This window comes from Stegodyphus dumicola, chromosome 11 (genome assembly GCF_044657685.1).
Source record: "Stegodyphus dumicola isolate Sdum_Otavi_A_Nest chromosome 11, ASM4465768v1".
Taxonomy (NCBI): Eukaryota; Metazoa; Arthropoda; class Arachnida; order Araneae; family Eresidae; genus Stegodyphus; species Stegodyphus dumicola.
This window is the reverse complement of record NC_140778.1, coordinates 30757284-30770132: the sequence shown is the minus strand read 5'-3', so window position 1 is coordinate 30770132 and position 12849 is coordinate 30757284.

The following is a 12849-nucleotide window of genomic DNA, read 5'->3' as shown; positions in this document are numbered from 1 at the left end:
GCGCCCGAACAAAAAGGTGGTGGATGCAATTGTGCTAATACTTTCAACGGAAAAGCCTCTGTGGTGTCCTCCCTGCAGCAGTTGGAACTACATTTCAGAACAGCAAAATCCTATTGCCTCTAACACTGGCGCCCGAACTAAAAGGGTTTGTATAGTAATTGGGTAGCTTCTTCGAAAATTTTGTGACGTCCTCTGTGGAGCAGTTGGAAATACATTTCATATATCAAAACAATAAAAACCTATTGACTCTAACACTGGCGCCCGAACTAAAAGGTTGTGGATACAATTGGGCTAATACCTTCAACGGAAAAGCCTCTGTGGTGTCCTCCCTGGAGCAGTTGGAACTACATTTCAGACCAGCAAAAACCTACTGCCTCTAACACTGGCACCCGAAATAAAAGGGTTTGTATAATAATTGGGTAGCTTCTTCGAAAGGTTTGTGATGTCCTCTGTAGAGCAGTTGGAAATACATTTCATATATCAAAACAGTAAAAACATTTTGACTCTAACTGTGGCGCCCGAACTAAAAGGTTGTGGATACAATTGAGCTAATACCTTCAACGGAAAACCCTCTGTGGTGTCCTCCCTGGAGCAGTTGGAACTACATTTTAGAACAGCAGAAACCTATTGCCTCTAACAATGGCGCCCGAACTAAAAGGGTTTGTATAATAATTGGGTAGCTTCTTCGAAAGGTTTGTGATGTCCTCTGTGGAGCAGTTGGAAATACATTTCATATATCAAAACAGTAAAGACCTATTGACTCTAACACTGGCGCCCGAACTTAAATGTTGTGGATACAATTGGGCTAATACCTTCAACGGAAATGCCTCTGTGGTGTCCTCCCTGGAGCAGTTGGAACTACCTTTCAGAACAGCAAAAACCTATTGCTTCTAACACTGGCGCCCGAACTAAAAGGGTTTGCATAATAATTGGGTAGCATCTTCGAAAGGTTTGTGATGTCCTCTGTGGAGCAGTTGGAAATATATTTCACATATCAAAACAGTAAAAACCTATTGACTCTAACACTGGCGCTCGAACTAAAAATTTGTGGATACAATTGGGCTAATACCTTCAACGGAAAAGCCTCTGTAGTGTCCTCCCTGGAGCAGTTGGAACTATATTTCAGAACAGCAAAAACCTATTGCCTCTAAAACTGGCGCCCGAACTAAAAGGGTTTGTATAATAATTGGGTAGCTTCTTCGAAAGGTTTGTGATGTCCTCTGTGGAGCAGTTGGAAATACTTTTCATATATCAAAACAGTAAAAACCTATTGACTCTAACACTGGCGCCCGAACTAAAAGGTGGTGGATACAATTGGGCTAATACCTTCAACGAAAAAGCTTCTGTGGTGTCCTCCCTGGAGCAGTTGGAACTACATTTCAGAACACCAAAAACCTATTGCCTCTAACACTGGCGCCCGAACTAAAAGGGTTTGTATAATAATTGGGTAGCTTCTTCGAAAGGTTTGTGTTGTCCTCTGTGGAGCAGTTGGAAATACATTTCATATATCAAAACAATAAAATCCTATTGACACTAACACTGGCGCCCGAACTAAAAGGGTTTGTATAATAATTGGGTAGCTTCTTCGAAAGGTTTGTGATGTCCTCTGTGGAGCAGTTGGAAATACATTTCATATATCAAAACAGTAAAAAACCTATTGACTCTAACACTGGCGCCCGAACTAAAAGGGTTTGTATAATAATTGGGTAGCTTCTTCGAAAGGTTTGTGATGTCCTCTGTGGAGCAGTTGGAAATACATTTCATATATCAAAACAGTAAAAACCTATTGACTGTAACACTGGCGCCCGAACTAAGAGGTTGTGGATACAATTGGGCTAATACTTTCAACGGAAAAGCCTCTGTGGTGTCCTCCCTGGAGCAGTTGGAACTACATTTCAGAACAGCAAAAACCTATTGCCTCTAAAACTGGCGCCCGAACTAAAAGGGTTTGTATAATAATTGGGTAGCTTCTTCGACAGGTTTGTGATGTCCTCTGTGGAGCAGTTGGAAATACATTTCATATATCAAAACAATAAAAACCTATTGACTCTAACACTGGCGCCCGAACTAAAAGGTTGTGGATACAATTGGGCTAATACCTTCAACGGAAAAGCCTCTGTGGTGTCCTCCCTGGAGCAGTTGGAACTACATTTCAGAACAACAAAAACCTACTGCCTCTAACACTGGCACCCGAACTAAAAGGATTTGTATAATAATTGGGTAGCTTCTTCGAAAGGTTTGTGATGTCCTCTGTAGAGCAGTTGGAAATACATTTCATATATCAAAACAGTAAAAACATTTTGACTCTAACTGTGGCGCCGGAACTAAAAGGTTGTGGATACAATTGACCTAATACCTTCAACGGAAAAGCCTCTGTGGTGTCCTCCCTGGAGCAGTTGGAACTACATTTTAGAACAGCAAAAACCTATTGCCTCTAACAATGGCGCCCGAACTAAAAGGGTTTGTATAATAATTGGGTAGCTTCTTCGAAAGGTTTGTGATGTCCTCTGTGGAGCAGTTGGAAATACATTTCATATATCAAAACAACAAAAGACCTATTGACTCTAACACTGGCGCTCGAACTAAAAATTTGTGGATACAATTGGGCTAATACCTTCAACGGAAAAGCCTCTGTGGTGTCCTCCCTGGAGCAGTTGGAACTATATTTCAGAACAGCAAAAACCTATTGCCTCTAAAACTGGCGCCCGAACTAAAAGGGTTTGTATAATAATTGGGTAGCTTCTTCGAAAGGTTTGTGATGTCCTCTGTAGAGCAGTTGGAAATACATTTCATATATCAAAACAGTAAAAACCTTTTGACTTTAACACTGGCGCCCGAACTAAAATGTGGTGGATACAATTGGGCTAATACCTTCAACGAAAAAGCCTCTGGGGTGTCCTCCCTGGAGCAGTTGGAACTACATTTCAGAACAGCAAAAACCTATTGCCTCTAACACTGGAACCCCGAACTAAGAGGGTTTGTATAATAATTGGGTAGCTTCTTCGAAAGGTTTGTGATGTCCTCTGTGGAGCAGTTGGAAATACATTTCATATATCAAAACAGTAAAGACCTATTGACTCTAACACTGGCGCCCGAACTTAAATGTTGTGGATACAATTGGGCTAATACCTTCAACGGAAATGCCTCTGTGGTGTCCTCCCTGGAGCAGTTGGAACTACCTTTCAGAACAGCAAAAACCTATTGCTTCTAACACTGGCGCCCGAACTAAAAGGGTTTGCATAATAATTGGGTAGCATCTTCGAAAGGTTTGTGATGTCCTCTGTGGAGCAGTTGGAAATATATTTCACATATCAAAACAGTAAAAACCTATTGACTCTAACACTGGCGCTCGAACTAAAAATTTGTGGATACAATTGGGCTAATACCTTCAACGGAAAAGCCTCTGTAGTGTCCTCCCTGGAGCAGTTGGAACTATATTTCAGAACAGCAAAAACCTATTGCCTCTAAAACTGGCGCCCGAACTAAAAGGGTTTGTATAATAATTGGGTAGCTTCTTCGAAAGGTTTGTGATGTCCTCTGTGGAGCAGTTGGAAATACTTTTCATATATCAAAACAGTAAAAACCTATTGACTCTAACACTGGCGCCCGAACTAAAAGGTGGTGGATACAATTGGGCTAATACCTTCAACGAAAAAGCTTCTGTGGTGTCCTCCCTGGAGCAGTTGGAACTACATTTCAGAACACCAAAAACCTATTGCCTCTAACACTGGCGCCCGAACTAAAAGGGTTTGTATAATAATTGGGTAGCTTCTTCGAAAGGTTTGTGTTGTCCTCTGTGGAGCAGTTGGAAATACATTTCATATATCAAAACAATAAAATCCTATTGACACTAACACTGGCGCCCGAACTAAAAGGGTTTGTATAATAATTGGGTAGCTTCTTCGAAAGGTTTGTGATGTCCTCTGTGGAGCAGTTGGAAATACATTTCATATATCAAAACAGTAAAAAACCTATTGACTCTAACACTGGCGCCCGAACTAAAAGGGTTTGTATAATAATTGGGTAGCTTCTTCGAAAGGTTTGTGATGTCCTCTGTGGAGCAGTTGGAAATACATTTCATATATCAAAACAGTAAAAACCTATTGACTGTAACACTGGCGCCCGAACTAAGAGGTTGTGGATACAATTGGGCTAATACTTTCAACGGAAAAGCCTCTGTGGTGTCCTCCCTGGAGCAGTTGGAACTACATTTCAGAACAGCAAAAACCTATTGCCTCTAAAACTGGCGCCCGAACTAAAAGGGTTTGTATAATAATTGGGTAGCTTCTTCGACAGGTTTGTGATGTCCTCTGTGGAGCAGTTGGAAATACATTTCATATATCAAAACAATAAAAACCTATTGACTCTAACACTGGCGCCCGAACTAAAAGGTTGTGGATACAATTGGGCTAATACCTTCAACGGAAAAGCCTCTGTGGTGTCCTCCCTGGAGCAGTTGGAACTACATTTCAGAACAACAAAAACCTACTGCCTCTAACACTGGCACCCGAACTAAAAGGATTTGTATAATAATTGGGTAGCTTCTTCGAAATGTTTGTGATGTCCTCTGTAGAGCAGTTGGAAATACATTTCATATATCAAAACAGTAAAAACATTTTGACTCTAACTGTGGCGCCGGAACTAAAAGGTTGTGGATACAATTGACCTAATACCTTCAACGGAAAAGCCTCTGTGGTGTCCTCCCTGGAGCAGTTGGAACTACATTTTAGAACAGCAAAAACCTATTGCCTCTAACAATGGCGCCCGAACTAAAAGGGTTTGTATAATAATTGGGTAGCTTCTTCGAAAGGTTTGTGATGTCCTCTGTGGAGCAGTTGGAAATACATTTCATATATCAAAACAACAAAAGACCTATTGACTCTAACACTGGCGCTCGAACTAAAAATTTGTGGATACAATTGGGCTAATACCTTCAACGGAAAAGCCTCTGTGGTGTCCTCCCTGGAGCAGTTGGAACTATATTTCAGAACAGCAAAAACCTATTGCCTCTAAAACTGGCGCCCGAACTAAAAGGGTTTGTATAATAATTGGGTAGCTTCTTCGAAAGGTTTGTGATGTCCTCTGTAGAGCAGTTGGAAATACATTTCATATATCAAAACAGTAAAAACCTTTTGACTTTAACACTGGCGCCCGAACTAAAATGTGGTGGATACAATTGGGCTAATACCTTCAACGAAAAAGCCTCTGGGGTGTCCTCCCTGGAGCAGTTGGAACTACATTTCAGAACAGCAAAAACCTATTGCCTCTAACACTGGAACCCCGAACTAAGAGGGTTTGTATAATAATTGGGTAGCTTCTTCGAAAGGTTTGTGATGTCCTCTGTGGAGCAGTTGGAAATACATTTCATATATCAAAACAGTAAAAACCTATTGACTCTAACACTGGCGCCCGAACTAAAAGGTGGTGGATACAATTGGGCTAATACCTTCAACGAAAAAGCTTCTGTGGTGTCCTCCCTGGAGCAGTTGGAACTACATTTCAGAACACCAAAAACCTATTGCCTCTAACACTGGCGCCGAACTAAAAGGGTTTGTATAATAATTGGGTAGCTTCTTCGAAAGGTTTGTGATGTCCTCTGTGGAGCAGTTGGAAATACATTTCATATATCAAAACAGTAAAAACCTATTGCCTCTAACACTGGCGCCCGAACTAAAAGGGTTTGTATAATAATTGGGTAGCTTCTTCGAAAGGTTCGTGATGTCCTCTGTGGAGCAGTTGGAAATACATTTCATATATCAAAACAGTAAAAAACCTATTGACTCTAACACTGGCGCCCGAACTAAAAGGGTTTGTATAATAATTGGGTAGCTTCTTCGAAAGGTTTGTGATGTCCTCTGTGGAGCAGTTGGAAATACATTTCATATATCAAAACAGTAAAAACCTATTGACTGTAACACTGGCGCCCGAACTAAGAGGTTGTGGATACAATTGGGCTAATACTTTCAACGGAAAAGCCTCTGTGGTGTCCTCCCTGGAGCAGTTGGAACTACATTTCAGAACAGCAAAAAACTATTGCCTCTAAAACTGGCGCCCGAACTAAAAGGGTTTGTATAATAATTGGGTAGTTTCTTCGAAAGGTTTGTGATGTCCTCTGTGGAGCAGTTGGAAACACATTTCATATATAAAAACAGTAAAAACCTATTGACTCTAACACTGGCGCCCGAACAAAAAGGTGGTGGATGCAATTGTGCTAATACCTTCAACGGAAAAGCCTCTGTGGTGTCCTCCCTGCAGCAGTTGGAACTACATTTCAGAACAGCAAAAACCTATTGCCTCTAACACTGGCGCCCGAACTAAAAGGGTTTGTATAGTAATTGGGTAGCTTCTTCGAAAATTTTGTGACGTCCTCTGTGGAGCAGTTGGAAATACATTTCATATATCAAAACAATAAAAACCTATTGACTCTAACACTGGCGCCCGAACTAAAAGGTTGTGGATACAATTGGGCTAATACCTTCAACGGAAAAGCCTCTGTGGTGTCCTCCCTGGAGCAGTTGGAACTACATTTCAGACCAGCAAAAACCTACTGCCTCTAACACTGGCACCCGAACTAAAAGGGTTTGTATAATAATTGGGTAGCTTCTTCGAAAGGTTTGTGATGTCCTCTGTAGAGCAGTTGGAAATACATTTCATATATCAAAACAGTAAAAACATTTTGACTCTAACTGTGGCGCCTGAACTAAAAGGTTGTGGATACAATTGAGCTAATACCTTCAACGGAAAAGCCTCTGTGGTGTCCTCCCTGGAGCAGTTGGAACTACATTTTAGAACAGCAGAAACCTATTGCCTCTAACAATGGCGCCCGAACTAAAAGGGTTTGTATAATAATTGGGTAGCTTCTTCGAAAGGTTTGTGATGTCCTCTGTGGAGCAGTTGGAAATACATTTCATATATCAAAACAGTAAAGACCTATTGACTCTAACACTGGCGCCCGAACTTAAATGTTGTGGATACAATTGGGCTAATACCTTCAACGGAAAAGCCTCTGTGGTGTCCTCCCTGGAGCAGTTGGAACTACCTTTCAGAACAGCAAAAACCTATTGCTTCTAACACTGGCGCCCGAACTAAAAGGGTTTGCATAATAATTGGGTAGCATCTTCGAAAGGTTTGTGATGTCCTCTGTGGAGCAGTTGGAAATATATTTCACATATCAAAACAGTAAAAACCTATTGACTCTAACACTGGCGCCCGAACAAAATGTTCTGGATACAATTGGGCTAATACCTTCAACGGAGAAGCCTCTGTGGTGTCCTCCCTGGAGCAGTTGGAACTACATTTTAGAACAGCAAAAACCTATTGCCTCTAACAATGGCGCCCGAACTAAAAGGGTTTGTATAATAATTCTGTAGCTTCTTCGAAAGGTTTGTGATGTCCTCTGTGGAGCAGTTGGAAATACATTTCATATATCAAAACAGTAAAGACCTATTGACTCTAGTACTGGCGCTCGAACTAAAAATTTGTGGATACAATTGGGCTAATACCTTCAACGGAAAAGCCTCTGTAGTGTCCTCCCTGGAGCAGTTGGAACTATATTTCAGAAAAGCAAAAACCTATTGCCTCTAAAACTGGCGCCCGAACTAAAAGGGTTTGTATAATAATTGGGTAGCTTCTTCGAAAGGTTTGTGATGTCCTCTGTGGAGCAGTTGGAAATACTTTTCATATATCAAAACAGTAAAAACCTATTGACTCTAACACTGGCGCCCGAACTAAAAGGTTGTGGATGCAATTGTGCTAATACCTTCAACGGAAAAGCCTCTGTTGTGTCCTCCCTGCAGCAGTTGGAAGTACATTTCAGAACAGCAAAAACCTATTGCCTCTAACACTGGCGCCCGAACTAAAAGGGTTTGTATAATAATTGGGTAGCTTCTTCGAAAGGTTTGTGATGTCCTCTGTAGAGCAGTTGGAAATACATTTCATATATCAAAACAGTAAAAACCTTTTGACTCTAACACTGGCGCCCGAACTAAAAGGTGGTGGATACAATTGGGCTAATACCTTCAACGAAAAAGCCTCTGGGGTGTCCTCCCTGGAGCAGTTGGAACTACATTTCAGAACAGCAAAAACCTATTGCCTCTAACACTGGAACCCCGAACTAAGAGGGTTTGTATAATAATTGGGTAGCTTCTTCGAAAGGTTTGTGATGTCCTCTGTGGAGCAGTTGGAAATACATTTCATATATCAAAACAGTAAAAACCTCTTGACTCTAACACTGGCGCCCGAACTAAAAGGTCGTGGATACAATTGGGCTAATACCTTCAACGAAAAAGCTTCTGTGGTGTCCTCCCTGGAGCAGTTGCAACTACATTTCAGAACAGCAAAAACCTATTGCCTCTAACACTGGCGCCCGAACTAAAAGGGTTTGTATAATAATTGGGTAGCTTCTTCGAAAGGTTTGTGATGTCCTCTGTGGAGCAGTTGGAAATACATTTCATATATCAAAACAGTAAAATCCTATTGACACTAACACTGTCGCCCGAACTAAAAGGGTTTGTATAATAATTGGGTAGCTTCTTCGAAAGGTTTGTGATGTCCTCTGTGGAGCAGTTGGAAATACATTTCATATATCAAAACAGTAAAAACCTATTGCCTCTAACACTGGCGCCCGAACTAAAAGGGTTTGTATAATAATTGGGTAGCTTCTTCGAAAGGTTTGTGATGTCCTCTGTGGAGCAGTTGGAAATACATTTCATATATCAAAACAGTAAAAACCTATTGACTGTAACACTGGCGCCCGAACTAAGAGGTTGTGGATACAATTGGGCTAATACTTTCAACGGAAAAGCCTCTGTGGTGTCCTCCCTGGAGCAGTTGGAACTACATTTCAGAACAGCAAAAACCTGTTGCCTCTAAAACTGGCGCCCGAACTAAAAGGGTTTGTATAATAATTGCGTAGCTTCTTCGAAAGGTTTGTGATGTCCTCTGTGGAGCAGTTGGAAACACATTTCATATATAAAAACAGTAAAAACCTATTGACTCTAACACTGGCGCCCGAACAAAAAGGTGGTGGATGCAATTGTGCTAATACCTTCAACGGAAAAGCCTCTGTGGTGTCCTCCCTGCAGCAGTTGGAACTACATTTCAGAACAGCAAAAACCTATTGCCTCTAACACTGGCGCCCGAACTAAAAGGGTTTGTATAGTAATTGGGTAGCTTCTTCGAAAATTTTGTGACGTCCTCTGTGGAGCAGTTGGAAATACATTTCATATATCAAAACAATAAAAACCTATTGACTCTAACACTGGCGCCCGAACTAAAAGGTTGTGGATACAATTGGGCTAATACCTTCAACGGAAAAGCCTCTGTGGTGTCCTCCCTGGAGCAGTTGGAACTACATTTCAGAACAGCAAAAACCTACTGCCTCTAACACTGGCACCCGAACTAAAAGGTTTTGTATAATAATTGGGTAGCTTCTTCGAAAGGTTTGTGATGTCCTCTGTAGAGCAGTTGGAAATACATTTCATATATCAAAACAGTAAAAACATTTTGACTCTAACTGTGGCGCCCGAACTAAAAGGTTGTGGATACAATTGAGCTAATACCTTCAACGGAAAAGCCTCTGTGGTGTCCTCCCTGGAGCAGTTGGAACTACATTTTAGAACAGCAAAAACCTATTGCCTCTAACAATGGCGCCCGAACTAAAAGGGTTTGTATAATAATTGGGTAGCTTCTTCGAAAGGTTTGTGATGTCCTCTGTGGAGCAGTTGGAAATACATTTCATATATCAAAACAGTAAAGACCTATTGACTCTAACACTGGCGCTCGAACTAAAAATTTGTGGATACAATTGGGCTAATACCTTCAACGGAAAAGCCTCTGTGGTGTCCTCCCTGGAGCAGTTGGAACTATATTTCAGAACAGCAAAAACCTATTGCCTCTAAAACTGGCGCCCGAACTAAAAGGGTTTGTATAATAATTGGGTAGCTTCTTCGAAAGGTTTGTGATGTCCTCTGTGGAGCAGTAGGAAATACTTTTCATATATCAAAACAGTAAAAACCTATTGACTCTAACACTGGCGCCCGAAATAAAAGGTTGTGGATGCAATTGTGCTAATACCTTCAACGGAAAAGCCTCTGTTGTGTCCTCCCTGCAGCAGTTGGGACTACATTTCAGAACAGCAAAAACCTATTGCCTCTAACACTGGCGCCCGAACTAAAAGGGTTTGTATAATAATTGGGTAGCTTCTTCGAAAGGTTTGTGATGTCCTCTGTGGAGCAGTTGGAAATACATTTCATATATCAAAACAGTAAAATCCTATTGACACTAACACTGGCGCCCGAACTAAAAGGGTTTGTATAATAATTGGGTAGCTTCTTCGAAAGGTTTGCGATGTCCTCTGTGGAGCAGTTGGAAATACATTTCATATATCAAAACAGTAAAAACCTATTGCCTCTAACACTGGCGCCCCATCTAAAAGGGTTTGTATAATAATTGGGTAGCTTCTTCGAAAGGTTTGTAATGTCCTCTGTGGAGCAGTTGGAAATACATTTCATATATCAAAACAGTAAAAAACCTATTGATTCTAACACTGGCGCCCGAACTAAAAGGGTTTGTATAATAATTGGGTAGCTTCTTCGAAATGTTTGTGATGTCCTCTGTGGAGCAGTTGGAAATATATTTCATATATCAAAACAGTAAAAACCTATTGACTGTAACACTGGCGCCCGAACTAAGAGGTTGTGGATACAATTGGACTAATACTTTCAACGGAAAAGCCTCTGTGGTGTCCTCCCTGGAGCAGTTGGAACTACATTTCAGAACAGCAAAAACCTATTGCCTCTAAAACTGGCGCCCGAACTAAAAGGATTTGTATAATAATTGGGTAGCTTCTTCGAAAGGTTTGTGATGTCCTCTGTGGAGCAGTTGGAAATACATTTCATATATAAAAACAGTAAAAACCTATTGACTCTAACACTGGCGCCCGAACTAAAAGGTGGTGGATGCAATTGTGCTAATACCTTCAACGGAAAAGCCTCTGTGGTGTCCTCCCTGCAGCAGTTGGAACTACATTTCAGAACAGCAAAAACCTATTGCCTCTAACACTGGCGCCCGAACTAAAAGGGTTTGTATAATAATTGGGTAGCTTCTTCGAAAGGTTTGTGATGTCCTCTGTAGAGCAGTTGGAAATACATTTCATATATCAAAACAGTAAAAACATTTTGACTCTAACACTGGCGCCCGAACTAAAAGGTTGTGGATGCAATTGTGCTAATACCTTCAACGGAAAAGCCTCTGTGGTGTCCTCCCTGGAGCAGTTGGAACTACATTTCAGAACAGCAAAAACCTACTGCCTCTAACACTGGCACCCGAACTTAAAGGGTTTGTATAATAATTGGGTAGCTCCTTCGAAAGGTTTGTGATGTCCTCTGTAGAGCAGTTGCAAATACATTTCATATATCCAAACAGTAAGAACCTTTTCACTCTAACACTGGCGCCCGAACTAAAAGGTTGTGGATACAATTGGGCTAATACCTTCAACGGAAAAGCCTCTGTGGTGTCCTCCCTGGAGCAGTTGGAACTACATTTCAGAACAGCAAAAACCTATTACCTCTAACACTGGCGCCCGAACTAAAAGGGTTTGTATAATAATTGGGTAGCATCTTCGAAAGGTTTGTGATGTCCTCTGTGGAGCAGTTGGAAATACATTTCATATATCAAAACAGTAAAAACCTATTGACTCTAACACTGCCGCCCAAACTAAAAGGTTGTGTGTACAATTGGGCTAATACCTTCAACGGAAAAGCCTCTGTGGTGTCCTCACTGGAGCAGTTGGAACTACATTTCAGAACAGCAAAAACCTACTGCCTCTAACACTAGCGCCCGAACTAAAAGGGTTTGTATAATAATTGGGTAGCTTCTTCGAAAGGTTTGTGATGTCCTCTGTAGAGCAGTTGGAAATACATTTCATATATCAAAACAGTAAAAACCTTTTGACTCTAACACTGGCGCCCGAACTAAAAGGTGGTGGATACAAATGGGCTAATACTTTCAACGAAAAAGCCTCTGCGTTGTCCTCCCTGGAGCAGTTGGAACTACATTTCAGAACAGCAAAAACCTATTGCCTCTAACACTGGCGCCCGAACTAGAAGGGTTTTTATAATAATTGGGTAGCTTCTTCGAAAGGTTTGTGATGTCCTCTGTGGAGCAGTTGGAAATACATTTCATATATCAATACAGTAAAAACCTATTGACTCTAACACTGGCGCCCGAACTAAAAGGTTGTGGATGCAATTGTGCTAATACCTTCAACGGAAAAGCCTCTGTGGTGTCCTCAATGGAGCAGTTGGAACTACATTTCAGTACAGCCAAAACCTATTGCCTCTAACACTGGCGCCCGAACTAAAAGGGTTTGTATAATAATTGGGTAGCATCTTCGAAAGGTGTGTGGTGTCCTCTGTGGAGCAGTTGGAAATATATTTCACATATCAAAACATTAAAAAACCTATTTACTCTAACACTGGAGCCCGAACTAAAAGTGTTTGTATAATAATTGGGTAGTTTCTTCGAAAGGTTTGTGATGTCCTCTGTGCAGCAGTTGGAAATATATTTCATATATCAAAACAGTAAAAAGCCTATTGACTCTAACACTGGCGCCCGAACAAAATGTTCTGGATACAATTGGGCTAATACCTTCAACGGAGAAGCCTCTGTGGTGTCCTCCCTGGAGCAGTTGGAACTACATTTTAGAACAGCAAAAACCTATTGCCTCTAACAATGGCGCCCGAACTAAAAGGGTTTGTATAATAATTCTGTAGCTTCTTCGAAAGGTTTGTGATGTCCTCTGTGGAGCAGTTGGAAATACATTTCATATATCAAAACAGTAAAGACCTA